Source organism: Macaca fascicularis, chromosome 7 (assembly GCF_037993035.2).
Source record: "Macaca fascicularis isolate 582-1 chromosome 7, T2T-MFA8v1.1".
NCBI lineage: Eukaryota > Metazoa > Chordata > Mammalia > Primates > Cercopithecidae > Macaca > Macaca fascicularis.
The window spans coordinates 143159220-143177541 of NC_088381.1; positions in this window are offsets into that span (position 1 = coordinate 143159220).

Genomic DNA, 18322 nt, shown 5'->3' on the forward strand with positions numbered 1-18322 from the left:
ACCCCATCAACAGAATTGTCTTTATAATTGTAACTGTTATTCTCTACTAGATTATTTGTTCTAGAATAACAGAGAGATGTTTCTTTTTTTTTTTTCACTTGTGAAACCCCAGCACCTGACACAGAGTAGGTTCTCAATAAATATTTGTTACATGGCTATGCTTTTTTTTTTTTTTTTGGAGACGGAGTCTTGCTCTGTCATCTAGCCTGGAGTGCAGTGGCATGATCTTGGCTCACTGCAACATCTGCCTCCCGGGTTCAAGTGATTCTCCTGCCTCAGGCTCCTGAGTAGCTGGGATTACAGCATGTGCCACCATACCCGGCTAATTTTGTATTTTTAGTACAGACAGGGTTCTCCATGTTGATCAGGCTGGTCTTGAACTCCTGACCTCAGATGATCCACCTGCCTCAGCCTCCAAAGTAATATCACCTGGGATTACAGGTGTGAGCCACCGCTCCTGGCCATGGCCTGCTTCTTAATCACTTGGGTATCTTGTTAAAGTGCAGATTCCTTTTTGGATCTGGGTAGCACCTGAGCGTCTGCATTCCTAAAAAGGTCCAGATGATGTTGATGCTGCTGGTTCAGGAGTCACACTTGGAGTAGCAAGGTAATTGGATACACACTCCCACCATTACCTCACAGTGGTGAAAAGTTTGCATTTAAAAGCAGCTTAACAGGGTTTGGGGTGCAAATAATGGCCACTGGACAAAATCTTCCCCCGTCATTGCTAAGGCAGCTGACTCATTTACAGAGGTGAAGCCAGTAACCTTGGCCTTATTAGTAACCAAGCGAACTGCCACAAATGAATAAATAACAACATTTGGCTAATTTGCATTTCAAAACGGTTTCCTTCCCTTGCTCACACTCTGGTGGAGGTGCTAATGAACCATAAAATATCTAAAACATTGGCAGCAAGGAGGAAAAGAAGCAGCATTAACCCATGCCTGAAGAATAATGATCTTCAAAAATCAAGAGCTATTAAATGCAATGTGGTATCTGCGGTTGGATCCTGGAACAGGGAAAAAAACATTAGAAGAAAAGCCGGTGAAATCAGAATAAAGTAGGGAGTTTAGTTCTTAGTAATGTACTGGTGTGGGTTTCCGAGTTTTGACAAACGTACCATGGTAATGTAAGAACGCAGGAGAAACTGGATGAAGGGTATATGGGAACTCTCTGTGTTATCTTTGCAACTTCTCTGTAAATCTAAAATTATTTCAAAATAAAAAATCTACCAGGCCGAGCCCAATGGCTCATGCCTGTAATCCCAGCACTTTGGGAGGCTGAGGTGGGTGGATCACTTGAGGTCAGGAGTTCAAGACCAGCCTGGCCAACATGGAGAAAATCCTTCTCTACTAAAAATACAAAAATTAGCTGGGTGTAGTGGCAGGCACCTGCAGTCCCAGCTACTCAGGAGGTTTAGGCAGGAATATCACTTGAACCCAGGAGGCAGAGGTTGCAGACAGCCGAGATCACACTGTTGCACTCCAGCCTGGGTGACAGAGCAAGAATCTGTCTCAAAAAAAAAAAAAAAAAGAAAGAAAAAAATTACTAAAAAACTTAAGAGGTAGATAGCTGTATAGATTTTCTTCACCCTGGATAATAGTATTCCATAAATATAAGACAAGTTTTTTTTTTTTTTTTTTTTTTTTTTTTTTTTTGAGATGGAGTCTCGCTCTGTAGCCCGGGCTGGAGTGCAGTGGCCAGATCTCAGCTCACTGCAAGCTCCGCCTCCCAGGTTTACGCCATTCTCCTGCCTCAGCCTCCCGAGTAGCTGGGACTACAGGCGCCCGCCACCTCGCCCAGCTAGTTTTTTGTATTTTTTAGTAGAGACGGGGTTTCACGGTGTTCGCCAGGATGGTCTCGATCTCCTGACCTCGTGATCCACCCGTCTTGGCCTCCCAAAGTGCTGGGATTACAGGCTTGAGCCACCGCGCCCGGCAATATAAGACAAGTTTTTATAAATATAAAACAATTGCCATTGATTTAACAATAGGTTGGAAATGTGTATTCATGGAAAAGATTCTCTATCCAAACCTAAACAGCAATCAAGGAAAGGATCAGATGGTGACTGGTCACAAGAGCGTACCTGGCAATGTGGCACACCAGTGGCACCAACACTCCAGAAGTTCTTTGCCATATATCATGAATTCCAAGATAGCCTGGTTGCCATTGGTTGCTGATTCCTATTTTTCTTTCTTGAGGATATCAGGAACTTCTTCCATGCTTGGAAGAAATGTCTTTGTATGTTTGTTTGTTTATGTAACAATATTATCTTAAACGCTTGGTCATGGCATTACATTTTGCCTCAACTGTATTTCTCTGTATTCTTATGTACTAGAGACATTAAGTCTGGTGAGATCATGGACTTGAACTTACCCATCATTGCACGTCCAGCACCTGACTCCAAGTGAGGCTCATTACAGGTGCTTAATAATTATTTGTTGGATGGATGAGTAAATGAGGTAAGTCAACATTTGAAGTAAATTCCTGCCTGAAAAGCATGCATTTTCCAATGATATTTCATTATGCAAGTATACCCCTTTGATGGAACTTTTTCTTCAAATCTTATTAAAAAACTTATCAATAGACCTTTTCCAGCTCTTTCTGGTGAATTCATAGAAAGTCATGAAGACCTTATTAACTCTTACAGAAACTACAACCTTAACTAAAACAGTGCACGGTGGGTGTGCTCTGGTCTCAGGAGGCAGCTCTCCAGGACCTGCACTGAGGCTCAGAGTCTGGACTGGCCACAGAGGTATGGTCAGAGGCTGTGTGGTCAAAGGAGAGTCTGCGTTGTGTTTGTGGCAGGCGTTTATTGCCTTGTCTGTCCTACAGTCCCTGCTTTCTTGAGGAAACTGCTCTTACCCCACTTCAATGTAATGGGAAAGGAACTCTTAGTTCACTCTTCTCCCTGGTAGATTAGTGACCCCTGCCAGGCCAATCACAGCCTTCTCTGTGGTTTTAAAACTTGGAGCTAGAGGAGAAGGGGCTTTTGCCTTTTAGAGCCTGGGATTGGGAGGATGTGAGTCAAGGGCAGCTGTCAGCCACCTTCACTACCACGTGGAGAGTATCTATAGGAGAAAAGAGCGGACTCAGCCAGGACACGGAAATGGAGAGAGGAAGAAATAACTAATATTCATGTTTGAGTGCCTGGATGCAATTGTACTTTAGACCAACTCAACCCCCTGGACTTCCCAATTATGACAGCCAACATGTGCCCTTTCTCTTTTCTTTTTAAAAAAATTTTTTTTTTTTTTTTTTTTTTTTTTTGTTGTTGTTGTTGTTTTGAGACAGGGTCTGGCTCTGTCACCCAGGTTGGAGTGCAGTGGCACGATCTTGGCTCACTGTAACCTCCGCCTCCTGGGTTCAAGGAATTCTCATGCCTCAGCCTCCCTAGTAGCTGGGATTACAGATGTGCTCCACCACACCCTGCTAATTTTTTATTGTATTTTTAGTGGAGATGGGGTTTTACAATGTTGGCTAGGCTGGTCTCGAACTCCCGGCCTCAAGTGATCCGCCCACCTCGGCCTCCCAAAGTTCTGGGATTACAGGCATGAGCCACTGTGCCTGGCCTATGTGCCCTTTTTCTTAGGCTGATTTGGGTTTCTATCAGTTGCCATAGAGAGTTCTGACTGCTACTATAATCCTGGAGGAAAATGCGCAGTTTCATTCTCATCTCTAATGGGAAATAGGATACGCGCTTATCCACAGTTACTTCACAGTGGCAAAACGTTTGCATTGCTCATCCAGGGAACCAGCAATGTGGGCCTCTGCTTGGACTTGGTGCTGTGACAGAGATAGCCAGCTGTCCACCCAAAATTCAAGCCCTTCCTACCATTGCATGCCATTGTCACTAGGGGTGACACCTCACCACAGACTATATTCCCCATCTCCTCTTGCATTTAGGTGGGGATCCATGATTAGCTCTCACCAATGGAATATGAGTAGAAATGATGTGTATCACTTCCAAGAAGCAGTTAAAAAGTAGGGATTCCTTTGCCACTCTCTCCTTTTTGCTCCCCACCAGCTGGATAAAGAGGATCTGAGGCCCTCAAAGATGGCTGAGCCACAGGTGGAAAAAGGCTAGGACCAGGACAACTTACATTTGACTATTATGTAAGTGAGAAACAAACCTTCATTATGTTACGCTGCTGAAATGTTGGGAATTTTTTTTCAGAGTATAGTTGTTGACTTCTAGTATTATTTGATAGTTGAGGCTACTACAATTACCTACTGCTCATGGATTCCATTACTGGACCAAGAAGCACACAAAGTAAGGGCAATTGCCCAAACATCGGACCACTTAAGTTTGTCAAGGGCCATGTCTGCAAGCAAAGTCCTCCTCATTAAAGGAACAAAGATAATGTGCCGGCAAATTGACACAAGAACTTAGTTCATACCACATTAACTGCCGTTTGTTGTTTTTGCTGTGCTCTAGTTAAGGCCAAATTGGATATTATTGTGATTATCGTTTTAACAATTATTTATTTATTTGTTTATTTTTTGAGACAGGGTCTCACTCCCAGACTGGAGTGCAGTGGCATGTTCTTGGCCCACTGCAACCTCCATCTCCTGGGTTCAAGCAATTCTCTTGCCTCAGCCTCCCAGTAGCTGGGACTACAGGTGCATGCCACTGCACCCAGCTAATTTTTGTATTTCTTGTAGAGATGGGGTTTTACCATGTTGCCCAGGCTGGTTGCAAACTCCTGAGCTCAGGTGATCCACTCTCCTCAGCCTTCCAAAGTGCTGGGATTACAGGCATGAACCACCACACCTGGCTGATTATTATTTTTTTAGGGATGCGTTTGTTACAGCAGCCAGCAGTACTCTGGCTAATACATTTCCAATGCCTGGAACTAGGTTGAGTTGAAGATTTTGTAAGTAGAAGCATAAGCAAAACTTAAACTCCATCTTGAGAGAGGCCAAGCGTCACAGCAAGGAGAGCTGAACTCTGTGGTCAAGTCCAAGGGATGATTTCAAGGTTGGAAACAAAAGAGAAAGTTGAAGGGTCAGCAACCAGGTGGCACCTGAAAGCAGTGGGGAGTGGGAAAAAAGATCAGGGACAGACACAAAGTGAGAGCAGACCAAGTGGAGGGGCCTGTGGTTTGGTTTTTGTAGCTGCCAGCCGCCCGGAGCATGGGTGTGTCTTCCTGGTTTGGCAGGGAAGGGGCAGGGTGGGCAGGAAGCACAGGTAACCTGATGATGGTGGTGGGAGGGAATGGTACCAGGTGTCGGTCCAGGAGGATGAGTTGAATCCACAAACAGTCATGACGTCGCAACCTCCAAGGGTTGGGAACATGTTGGGATGTAGGGCAGGAAATAGGTCAAGGCAAGTGGTTCAGAACTAATGACTGAGGTATTTTGGAAGCGTCATTCTCTGTGGAGTCTTGGAAATGGGCCTGGTAGGTAAAGTAAAGGAAAGTAGAGAGCTAGGTGGGGCTGGAGCTCAGGGAGGCACCCAGGCCTCATCCAAAGGGGGTCTTGCTGCTCAGGTCCAGTCTATTGTTGCCATGTGAACCTGCAGCCCCCATGTCTTCAGATCTTCCAATTTTTCAAGAAAAGCAGGAAATCTGGATTTTTGTGTGTGAAATCTGCTGATTTTTAAATGCTGGCAACTAATTAAAAATTTAAAAAAAAACAACATGTAGGCCAAACAAAACACACTTGCAGGCTGAATTGGTCCACCCAAACTGCCAGTTTTTGGCCTCCAGCTTAGAGGAAATGGGCAGAACCAAAGGCACGTAAAAAACAAAAATAAAAACCATGCAAGCCATTCAGTTTCCTCTGACTTCAAAGCATCACAAGATACTACTGGAAAAAGAGCCTTGTGAGAACTGCTAACTAAAACACAATACCTTGAGTCTTCAGAAAAGCCACGGGCCCTGGAAGTTGCCAGAGATATACCTTGTAGCTCCCCAGGTCTGTTGCAATTTCCTTAAAATTGGATCTCCAGCTTTGATGGAGTGAACTAATTTTCTTTAATCTTTCTATCAGGTGCATCAGTTTTGAGGTTTACTCTCTTTTCTGAAAGCCATCAACTCTATCTTGACCCCTGAGTTTCCAGTAAAAGCAATCACTTGGGTGAAGGCAATTCAGAGAAAGAGCACTTGAGCCAAATAAGAGTTTGACTTAACTAAATTTTATGATAGGAAATGCTTCCAGGCCAAAAACCTCAAAAGCAATCAAAGGTTTTCAAAGACTGGATCCAGTGAGTTGAGTTTATTAACCCTGGCCTATGTCCGGGCCAGGGTCATGCCCAGAGGATGTGGCAAATGCAGGAGCTGAGTTTTTTTTTTTTTAATGTGGTCTTTTAGAGGGTATGTATTGACATTCCTGGTTGCCAAAGTATTCATTTTTAGTGCCCCAACTAGTATCTTAGTGTAAGGCTCTGCACATCCTAACTGTCCTGTTTGCCCAGGACTGAGATGTTTCCTGGGATGTGGGACTTTCAGTGCTAAAACTGGGACAATATTGGGCAAACTAAGATGGTTAGTCATCTTACACCCTAGAGGCCTTTTCTCAGTGTTCATGCTATGAAGCTTTGAAATCTTTTTATTGTCCCTTTAAAAAATAAAACCCAGCTGGGTGCAGTGGCTCACACCTGTAATTTCAGCACTTTGGGAGGCCAAGGTGGGAGGATCACAAGGTCAGGAGATGGAGACCATCCTGGCCAACATGGTGAAACCCCATCTCTACTAAAAAAACAAAAATTAGCTGGTGTGGTGGTGCGCGCCTGTAATCCCAGCTACTCAGGAGGCTGAGGCAGGAGAATCGCTTGAGCCCGGGAGGCGGAGGTTGCAGTGAGCTAAGGTCGCGCCACTGCACTCCAGCCCGTTGACAGAGCAAGATTCTGTCTCAAAAATAAAAGTAAAAATAAAACCCTAGCCTAGGCAACATAATGAGACCCCCATCTCCACAAAGATGTAAAAATTAGCTTGGTGTGGTGTTGCTTGCCTGTAGTCCCAGCCACTTGAGAGGCTGAGGTGGGAGGACCACTTGAGCCTGGGAGGTAGAGGCTGCAGTGAGCCATGATTGTGCCACTGCACTCCAGTCTGGGGGACAGAGTGAAACCCTGTCTCAAAAACCAAACAACAACAAAAACAAAAATCCAACAAAGCTGGCATGGTGGCATACGTCTGGAATCCCAGCTACTTGGGAGGCTGAGGCAGGAGGATCATTTGACCCCATGGGTTCAAGACTAGCCTGGTCAATATAAGGAGACCCTGTCTCATTTAAAAAAAAAAAAAAATTAAAACAGCAACAACAAAAAAGCAGAGCAAAACACACTTCGCTCTAAACTGCAATAGTGCCGAGCTCTCCTGGCTTTCTTCCTATTTCTCCAGTTGTTCTTACTCATCTCCTTGGCTGCTTTCTTAGCCTCCTAGTGCCTCTCATCTCTGAATTGCACCTCAAGGTTTAGTCGTTGGGCTTCTGTTCTATTTTCTGCCCTTCTCAGTGGACTCACCTTTACGTGGAAGACTTCCACATTTAGTTCTTGAGCTCATATTCTCACCTAAGATCCAACCCTTCAGCTCCAACAACTTCATAAACATTTTCCACTGGGATGCCCTGATCACCTCATGTCCTGAGTCATTGTCTTCCAGACCAACCCAGCTCCCACTCACTCGCTTAGTGTCCTCTTCCATTAGAGGCAGTACTATTTTTTCAAGCCTTCTGTCTCAAAATGCCATACTAATCCCAAATTAGCATCCACGTTACTATGAGTGTATCCACAGCAACTACTACGCTACGGGGCACATCTGAAGGGCTCAGCATAGGCTTGTCGAATCAAAGCAGCTCTTGGGAAGACAGTCGAAGGAGGAGGACATACGACGGTATTCTACCAGAGGCTTAAGATACCCAAGTAAATCCCAGGATTTGCAGGGAGAAGTAAAGCAAAGATCTGGCAAGTGTTATCACTGTAGCCATAGTTAATTCAAATGCTCACGGATGCCTCTTCAACTATAGACATGTGACCACCTGTTAGTTAAATGAACCAGAATGTTATGAAATTTTTAGTTCACTTTGTCTTGTGTTGATACACTTTCAGGCATGGTCAAAGGTATTTCCAAGCTTCCAGAAAATTGCAAGGGTTAACATAACAAATACGGATCCTATTCTTTTGTTTTATTTGCCAGATTCCTGACAGAAGAGTCTATGTCTAATTACCAAGTGCTCAGAACCAGAGCAAAGCTAGTGGCCAGAATCCCCATTTTTCTCCTTTCATCCCCTATCCTTTCCCATATGCTTTTTTTTTTTTTTTTTCTTAAAAATAAGAAAAGTGGCCGGGACAGTGGCTCACGCCTGTAATCCCAGCACTTTGGGAGGTGAAGGTGGGCAGATCACTTGAGATCAGGAGTTTGAGACCAGCCTGGCCAACATGGCGAAACCCCGTCTCCACTAAAAATACAAAAATTAGCTGGGTGCGGCAGTGAGCGCCTGCAGTCCCAGCTATTCAGGAGGATGAGACAGGAGAATCACTTGAACCCTGGAGGTGGAGGCTGCAATGAGCCCCGATCACACCAGTGCACTCCAGCCAGGGCCACAGAGTGAGACTTCGTCTCAAAAAAAAAAGCACTTATGGCCAGGCGTGGCAGCTCGTGCCTGTAATCCCGGCACTCCAGGAGGATGGGCAGGAGGATTGCTTGAGCCCAGTCCAGGCAACATAGTGAGACCCCATCTCTATAAAAAATAGAAAATTAGCCTGATGTGGGGGTGTGTGCCTGTAGTCCCAGCTACTCAGGAGGTAGAGGTCAGAGGATAGCTTGAGCCTGGAAGGTTGAGGCTGCAGTAAGCCATGATCATTTCACTGCACTCCACCCTGGACGACAGAGTGAGAGAGACCCTGCCTCTAAACAAACAAACAAATAAAAAACAAACAAAAAAACTACTTATAGCATAATAGCTTCAAAAAGTCTTTTTGAAATAGGCTGGGCACGGTGGCTCATGCCTGTAATCCCAGCACTTTGGGAGGCCAAGATGGGCAGATCACGAGGTCAGGAGATCGAGACTATCCTGGCCAACATGGTGAAACCCTGTCTCTACTAAAAATACAAAAATTAGCTGGGTGTGGTGGCACGTGCCTGTAATCCCAGCTACTCGGGAAGCCGAGGCAGGAGAATCTCTTGAACCAGAGAGTCGGAGGTTGCAGTGAGCTGAGATTGTGCCACTGCCCTCCAGCCTGGGTGACACAGCAGGACTCCATCTCAAAAAAGAAAAAAAGGAAATAGAAATACACCATGTTTTTGGTGGGAGCCAGCAGTTTGGAAACATTGCTCATATTCTTTAGGAAAATCCTTCTCCCAGTGGATCTTCCAGATATCCCCAAGTGTTGAGATTCCCTAGTGCCCCCTTTCTTTGCATCTATAAAGTACAGGGCACACCTTAGACCAGGGTTTCCCAATCTCAGCAATATTGGCATTTAGGGCTGGTTAATTATTTGATAGGGTCGGGAGGAGCTGTGTGCTATCCTGAGCATTGGAGGATGTTTACTGGATGCCAGTAGCACACAGTTGTGATGACCCAAGATGTCACTAGACGTTGCCAAATATAACCTGAGGGGTAAATTGCCCATGGTTTATAATCACTGCACTTGATTCTTTTACTCAGAAATGAACATGGAGCCTTTTACGTGCACCAGTAAAACGCATCTGCTCTCAGAGTCCCTTTGGTCCAAACCCCAGCCAGGGAAGTTCCCAGAGATGGGAGCAGAGGATTATCTCCAGGCAGTGCTCAAGGTGAGACCTGAAAGCCCAGTGAATCAAGAAAACTCTAATTGGACCCATTACCTTACCTAAGCAAACTCTCTTTTGGAAGCTCACCCTGCACCCAGGTAGGCGCCTCTGGGATCTTTTGCCTTCCTCAGGAGGTATAGGATGGAGGGTGCTGGAGAGGGAAGGTTGGCAGGGTTCCGAGACACAATTAGAACGGTCTGAGTCAGCAGAGCTGCTCTAGGCCTTGGGGATTTCCATGGGGAACTGTGTGGACAGAATTCCCCTGGGATGGTGGTCTAGACAGGGCTCACCCTTCCCTCTGCTCACCAGGAGCTTCTGCTTCCCCTTTAGGAAGAGGAAACACCCTGGCTGTTTATTTTGGGGCTGTAGGATCTGTTGTGAATAAGCCCCAGGATGGACCACAGGATGTCTTTCTTCCCGGGTGGGACATTTCAGGAAGTGCATAGAGCTGGCAGCAGCCCTGTGAGACGGAAGTGGTGTGCCACGTGGGCAGGTGCACCAGTAGAGCAACCAGTAAAACAAAGGAAGGAGAATGCCTGAGATTGAGTCCAGTGGCTAAGAAAATGTAATTTATCTTATTTTATTATTATTGTTTTCTGAGGCGGAGTCTTGCTCTTGTCACCCAGGCTGGAGTCCAGTGGCATGATCTCTATTCCCTGCAACCTCCACCTCCCAGGTTCAAGTGATTCTCTTGCCTTGGCCTCCCGAGTAGCTGGGATTACAGGCACCCACCACCATGCCTGGCTAATTTTTGTATTTTTTGTAGAGACAGGGTTTCGCCATGTTGGCCAGGCGGTCTCGAACTCCTGACCTTGTGACCCACCAGCCTCGGCCCCCCAAAGTGCTGGGATTACAGGCGTGAGCCACTGTGCCTGGCCAGAAAATGTAACTCAAAAGCAGATTAGAATTCTTGTTAACTTTTCTTATCTTAAAAAGCAATCTGCTTGTTTAAAAAATTAATTTAATTTAGAAAAACTGCAAAGTGGCCGGGTGCGGTGGCTCACGCCTGTAACCCCAGCATTTTGGGAGGCCAAGCAGACAGATCGCAAGGTCAATATATCGAGACCATCCTGGCCTACATAATGAAACCCATCTCTACTAAAAACACAAAAATTATCTGGGCGTGGTGGCGCACGCCTGTAGTCCCAGCCACTCAGGAGACAGGCAGGAAAATCACTTGAACCCAGGAGGCGGAGGTTACAGTAAGACGAGATCACGCCACTGCACTCCAGCCTGGCAACAGAGTGAGACTCTGTCTCAAAAAAAAAAAAAAATTTTCTCTAAACACCATTTAATGTTGATAATTATATGTGCTTTTTATTAATTTTATTTATTTTTGAACATGATTGGAAATTAGTGATTTTATTTTTTTAACATAATTAGAAAATTGATGAGTCTCTCCATCTTTTTTTTTTTTTTTTTTTTGAGACGGAATCTCGCCCTGTTGCTCAGGCTGGAGTGCAGTGGCACGATCTCCCGGGTTCACGCCATTCTCCTGCCGCAGCCTCCCAAGTAGCTGGGACTACAGGTGCCCGCCACCATGCCTGGCTAATTTTTTTGTATTTTTTTAGTAGAGATGGGGTTTCACCATGTTAGCCAGGATGGTCTCGATCTCCTGAACTCGTGATCTGCCCGCCTCGGCCTCCCAAAGTGCTGAGATTACAGGCATGAGCCACCGTGCCCGGCCCTTCATCATTTTTAAGGGCAAGAAAGCTTTCTGATGGTGTAAATGTGCTGTAAGTATTTTAACTAAAATCTATGCCTAAACATTTTAGTTGTTGACATGTTTTTGTCATTATAAACTATGCCTCCAACAAACATCTTTATGCTTTTTCTAACTGTGTTCTTGAAAACTTTTTATTCATTGTATTTCTTTTTTCCCACCTTCTGTCTGTCTTTTCCTGTACCCTCCTCCACCCAAATCAATGTTGACAGCATGCTATATAGTTTTCTATACCTTTCTCTATGCTCAAGCAATGATGTACAGCCTGTGTACACATAGAGGGCATGTTGGTTTGGTCATTGATTTATGGGTAATGGAATGCTGCTCCATATCCTTAGTGCCTTGGTTTTCTTCTTGATGAGAAACCTTCTGTCTGTATCCACGGGTTCTTTCTCAGGTGTGAGCACCCCATGGGGTTAGGAGATCTGAAAACTTTATCTTTCTATATCTTCCGCTTTGACTTGGAGGCCTCGAATAGAAGCCATTGTCTCAGCAGACTTTCAGTTTCCTCATCTATGAAATGGGAGCATGGTACTGCCCCATCTACTTTATAGGATCACTGTGAGCCAAACTCCCACGGGAGTGTATATATATACACACACACACACACACACACACACACACACACACATATTTGCATATATGATAAACCATTACTTGTTAGCCATGACAGTCGAGAGAGTCAATGTCCTTTACTTGCTGTTTTCCAAACTACCCTGGCACCTCTCTGCCTCAGTGTCTTTGCTTATGTCATTGAGCTTGCCTGGAATGCCCTTCCACCTGCTCCACTTATCCAAGTCTTATCCACCCCTTGAGTCTCAGAAATTCTATTTCTTTTTTTCTTTTACTTTTGATATGGGGTCTTGCTCTGTCACACAGACTGGAGTACAGTGGTTCCCCCGTAGCTCACCGCAGCCTCAACCTCTAGGGCTCAAGTAATCCTCCCACCTCGGCCTCCTGAGTAGCTGGGACTACAGGTGCACGCCATCACATCTGGCTACATTTTTTTTTTTTTTTTGGTAGAGATGCGTTCTCATTATGTTGCCCAGGCAGGTATTGAACGCCCACCTCAGCCTCCTGAAATACTGATATTATAGGTGTGGGCAACTCGCCCAGCCAGAAATCCCATTTCTTGCATGTAATAACGTTTAATGTCTCCAGATGTAGTTATATCATCCTCCTCAATACCCCTAATTTTCCATATTATTCATTCATTTCCTTGCCTTTTTATGCTTTATTTTTTGCTAATTTTTTATTTTTATTTTTTGTAGAGGTGGGGTCTTGCTATGTTGCCCAGGCTGGTCTTGGACCCTTGGCCTCATGCAGTCCTCCTGCTTTGGCCTCCCAAAGTGCTGGGATTACAAGCATGAGCCATTGCCCAGCCTATTTTTGTTTTTTTAAATCTAAATTAAAAAGAGGACAAGGCTGGGTGCAGTGGCTCACGCCTATAATCCCAGCACTCTGGGAGGCCAAGGGTCGGGAAATCACGAGGTTAGGAGTTTGAGACCAGCCTGGCCAATATGGTGAAACCCTGTCTCTACTAAAAATACAAAATTAGCCAGGCATGGTGGCGCATGCCTGTAATCTCAGCTACTGAGGCAGATGAATCGCTTGAACCTGGGAGGCAGAGGTTGCAGTGAGCTGAGATCACGCCACTGCACTCCAGCCTGGGCAACAGAGTGAGACTCAAGTCTCAAAAAAAAGGAAAGGAACTGTATCCTAAACATCTTTTATTCCTATAGAGTCCAGAAATAATACACATTAAGCACATGAATATTTATTTGTTAAATAAAATAATGAATGGGCCAGGCATGGTGTCTCATGCCTGTAATCCCAGCAGTTTGGGAGCCCGAGGTAGGCAGATCACTTGAGGTCAGGAGTTTGAGACCAGCCTGGCCAACATGGTGAAACCCTGTCGCTACTAAAAATACAAAGTGTAGGCTGGGCGTGGTGGCTCACTCCTGTAATCCCAGCACTTTGGGAGGCCAAGGCGGGTGGATCACGAGACTTGGTCTCAGGAGATCAAGACCATCCTGGCTAGGACGGTGAAACCTCGTCTCTACTAAAAATACAAAAAATTAGCTGGGCGTCATGGCGGGGCGCCTGTAGTCCCAGCTACTCTGGAGCCTGAGGCAGGCGAATGGCGTGAACCCGGGAGGCGGAGCTTGCAGTGAGCCGAGATCCCGCCACTGCACTCCAGCCTAGGCGACAGAGCAAGACTCCATCTCAAAAAATAAAATAAAATAAAATACAAAGAGTAACTGGGCGTAGTGGTGGGCACCTGTAATCCCAGCTACTTAGGAGGCTGAGGCACGAGAATCGCTTGAACCCGGGAGATGGAGGTTGCAGTGAGCCGATATCCTGCCACTGCATTCCATGCTGGGTGAAAGAGGGAGACTCAGTCTCAAAAAAAAAAAAAAAAAAAAAAAAAATAATAATAATAATCTTTACTATCACTCTTATACAAATACTCCCATGGAGAGGGTTTCAGGGAGAGATCGGAATCGTGGAAGATTTTGAGCACTTTGAAAGAAAGATATTTTAGAAGTTCTTTATTTTATTTTATTTTATTTTATTTTATTTTATTTTATTATTATTATTTTTTTTGAGACGGAGTCTCGCTCTGCCTCCCAGGCTGGAGTGCAGTGGCCGGATCTCAGCTCACTGCAAGCTCCGCCTCCCGGGTTCACGCCATTCTCCTGCCTCAGCCTCCCGAGTAGCTGGGACTACAGGCGCCGCCACCTCGCCCGGCTAGTTTTTTGTATTTTTAAAGTAGAGACGGGGTTTCACCGTGTCAGCCAGGATGGTCTCGATCTCCTGACCTCGTGATCCGCCCGTCTCGGCCTCCCAAAGTGCTGGGAGCCACCGCGCCCGGCCTAGAAGTTCTTTAGTTGTAATATTTTGCCCTTTTGGGAAAAAACACATTGCAGAAAATACAGAAAAATCATAGATAAAAATAATTCACAATTCCGCCACCTAGAGAAAATCTACCTCTAACATTTTAATGTCTATTTTTTTAACTTTCTATACATATACATACTTATAAAATATATATATACACATACATATATATGTATATATACATACATATATACGTGTGTATATACATACGTATACACATACATATATAACTTTTGCAAAGGTTAGCACTTGTGCTGTCTGGTGAGCCACGAGGGAGACAGCAGGGAGAGCCACTTTTAGGTGGCCTGGCCCCTGCTCTCTGATTCTAGTTATAGGAGGTCGGGAAGCATTTCCCCAAGTACAAGCCAAGGCAAGTTCCTGGCGCCTTTTGTATTCATTGAATCACTGGGTCAGGGGAGGAGCCATGAGCAGAGAGTCCCCGGTCTCTGGGGGTCCTGCCTCCCTGGATCCCACATAAACAGAGGAGCAGCACCCACAGCCTCCTACTCTTCCTGCTCCCTTCTCATTTTTACCCCTTTTTGGGGAAGTCCAGGCCCCCCAGAATCCTGGGTCTCATTCATCCCCTAAAAAAACCTTAGCCCTGGGGCGACGATTTCCCTGTTGGCCCAGCCCTGCCTGCAGGGAGTACCAAAAGTACAAGAAATACCCAACCAGTGAGTGGGTGAGTCAGGTTCTCCCTGGGGAGTGTGACACTCCTGACCGAGGGAAGTACACCCACTCCCCTGGATGGCTCCGCAGACAGATGGAAGCTCATGGTGGGAGAGTGCATTCTAGGAAGAGGAAATGGGTTAAGGACATTCACTGTGCATTAGCTCACCACTGACCCTTCATGCACCTTCTCATTTAACCTTGAAACGAAATGCTCAGGATGTTATTGTCATGGCCATTTTACAGACGAGGAACCTGAGGCTGGTGCTGAAGCTTCTGAAGTAGAACTGTGTGAGCTTGGCTGACTCCACCTGGTGTTATGTACGCCCACACTGCCGTTCACTAGCTGGAACCCCCGACTGCCTGTCCCCCATCACTGGTGCCCCTCACTCTGTAAGAGTGGCCTTCCTTCTCTCAGGAATCATCTTTGACTCTTTCCCTCACCTCCACATTGAATCCATCAGCAAGACCCGTCCACTCTGCCTCCAACACGTCTCCTATGTCTTCCATTTCTCTCTCTCTTTGCTGCTCCTACCTGGCCTAAAACACCATCACTCTTTCCTAAACTTTTGCAATTGCCTTTTCATTGGTCTTCCTGCCACCACATGCCTTATTTTCCACACCACAGCCAAAATGATCTTTTGTTTTTTAAAAAGTATTTTTATTTATTAAAATTTTTTGACACCGAGTCTTGCTGTCGCTCAGGCCGGAGTGCAGTGGCGCGATCACAGCTCACTACAACCTTGACATTTTGGGCTCCAGTGATCCTCCTGCCTCAGTTTTGCAAGTAGGTGGGATGACAGGCATGTGCCCAGGTAATTTTTTTTTTTTTTTTTTTGAGACAGAGTCTTGTTCTGTTGCCAGGCAGGAGTGCAATGGCGTGATCTCGACTCACTGCACCCTCTGCCTGCCGGGTTTAAGCGATTCTCCTGCCTCAGCCTCCTGAGTAGCTAGGACTACAGGTGCGTGCCACCACACCCAGCTAATTTTTATTTTTGTATTTTTAGTAGAAACAGGGTTTCACCATGTTGGCCAGGATGGTCTAGATCGATTGACCTTGTGATCTACCCACTCGGCCTCCCAAAGTGCTGGGATTACAAGCATGAGCCACCACGCCCGGCCCCAGCCAATTTCTTATTTTGTTTTGTTTTGTTTTGTAGAGACAGGGTCTTGATATATTGCACAGACTACAAAATGATCTTTTCTTTTTTTTCCTTTGGGATGGAGTCTCACTCTGTCATCCAAGCTGGAGTGCAGTGGCACAATCTCTACTCACTACAACTTCTACCTTCCAGGTTCAAGTGATTCTCCTGCCTCAGTCTCCTGAGTAGCTGGTATTACAGGCGCGTGCCACCATGCCTGGCTAATTTTTGTATTTTTAGTAGAGATGGGGTTTCACCATGTTGGCCAGGCTGATCTCAAACTCCTGACCTCAAGTGATCCACCTACCTCAGCCTCCCAGAGTGCTGGGATTACAGGCATGTGCCACCACACGTGGCCTGCAAAATGATCTTTTAAACAGATTGTATCACTCCCCTGCAAAGCCTCCTATGGATTCCAAACAAACCTTCAACAAAACCCTTAATCCCTACAGGATGTGGCCTCTGCTTGCTTCTCAGACCTCACTCCTGCCACTTCCCCTGCCCCCACACTCTAGCCACACTGCCTTTCTCTCTGTTCCTCAAACAGTCAAGCTGGCTCTGCCTTAGGGACACTGCAGTTGCTGTTCTTTCCATCTGGACTGCTTTTCTCACTCAGTTTCCCACGGCTGGTTCCTTCTTGCCATTCAAGATGCGGTATAAAGGTCACCTTCTCAGAGAGGCTCTCCCTAACCACCTGTTCTAAGTAGCCACTTAATCACTTGCTATCACATTCACTTGTTTTAATTATTTGCATACCACTTATCAGTATGGGGTTTTTTTTTCTTTCTTTCTTTCTTTTTTTTCTTTTTGTTGCTCCATATAATCTGCAGTAATGTGCTCTTTAAAATTTTGTCATTTTGGCCGGGTGCAGTGGCTCACACCTATAATCCCAGCACTTTGGGAGGCCGAGGTAAGTGGATTGCTAGAGCTCAGGAGTTCGAGACCAGCCTAGGCAAAATGGTGAAATCCCACCTCTACTAAAAATACAAAAATTAGCCAGTGTGGTGGTGCATGCCTGTAATCCCAGCTACTCGGGAGTCTGAGGCAGGAGAATTGCTTGAACTCAGGAGGCAGAGGTTGCAGTGAGCTGAGATTGCACCACTGTACTCCAGCCTGGGTGACAGAGTGAGACTCCGTCTCAAAAATATTAAAAAAATTAAATTTTTGTCATTTATTCATTCATTCATTTGTTCATTCCTGTGTCCTCCTATTAGAATCTATCCCCAATGCCTAGGACAGTGTCTGGTATATAGTGGCTACTCAACAAGTATTTGTTCAATGAATTTTTGAATGAATGAATCATGTTTTTCCTTGATTAATTCAGTTAACAATTGTCATCTATTAGGGGCCAGATACTAAGCTAAAGGCCATGAGAAACATAAATAAGACAAATCAACTCCCAAGAAGTATTTGATTCATGATGTCTGAGATGTACTTTCAAATAATTCAGAAAAAAAAAGGGGGACAGATGAAATACAACTGGCTAAATGTTGATGACTATCGAGGTAGCATGACGGAAAAGGGGGGTTATTAACATTATGTTTTGACTTTTGTGGATCTTTCCAAATGTTCATAATGAAAAGGTATTTTTGGCCAGGTGCGGTGGCTCACACCTGTAATCCCAGCACTTTGGGAGGCTGAGGCAGGAGGATCACTTGAGGTCAGGAGTCCGAGACCAGCCTGGTCAACATGATGAAACCCCATCTCTACTAAAAATACAAAAATTAGCCAGGCGTGGTGGCAGGCGCCTGTAATCCCAGCTACTCGGGAGGCTAAGGCAGAAGGATTGCTTGAATCCGGGAGGTGGAGGTTGCAGTGAGTCGAGATGGGAGCACTGTGCTCCAGCCTGGGCAACAGAGCAAGACTCCTGCTCAAAACAAAACAAAACAATACAAAAGGTATTTTAAAATTTTTATTTAAAAAGCAGCTTACTGCTAGGCATGGTGGCTTATCTCTGTAATCCCAACACTTTGGGAGGCTGAGGCAGGAGGATAGCTTGAGCTCAGGAGTTTGAGACCTGACTAGGCAGCATGACAAAGCCCTCTCTTTACAAAAAATACAAAAAATTAGCCAGGTGTAGTGGCATGTTCCTGCAGTCCCTGCTGCTCAGAAGGCTGAGGCAAGACGATTGCTTGAGCCCAGGAGGTTGAGGC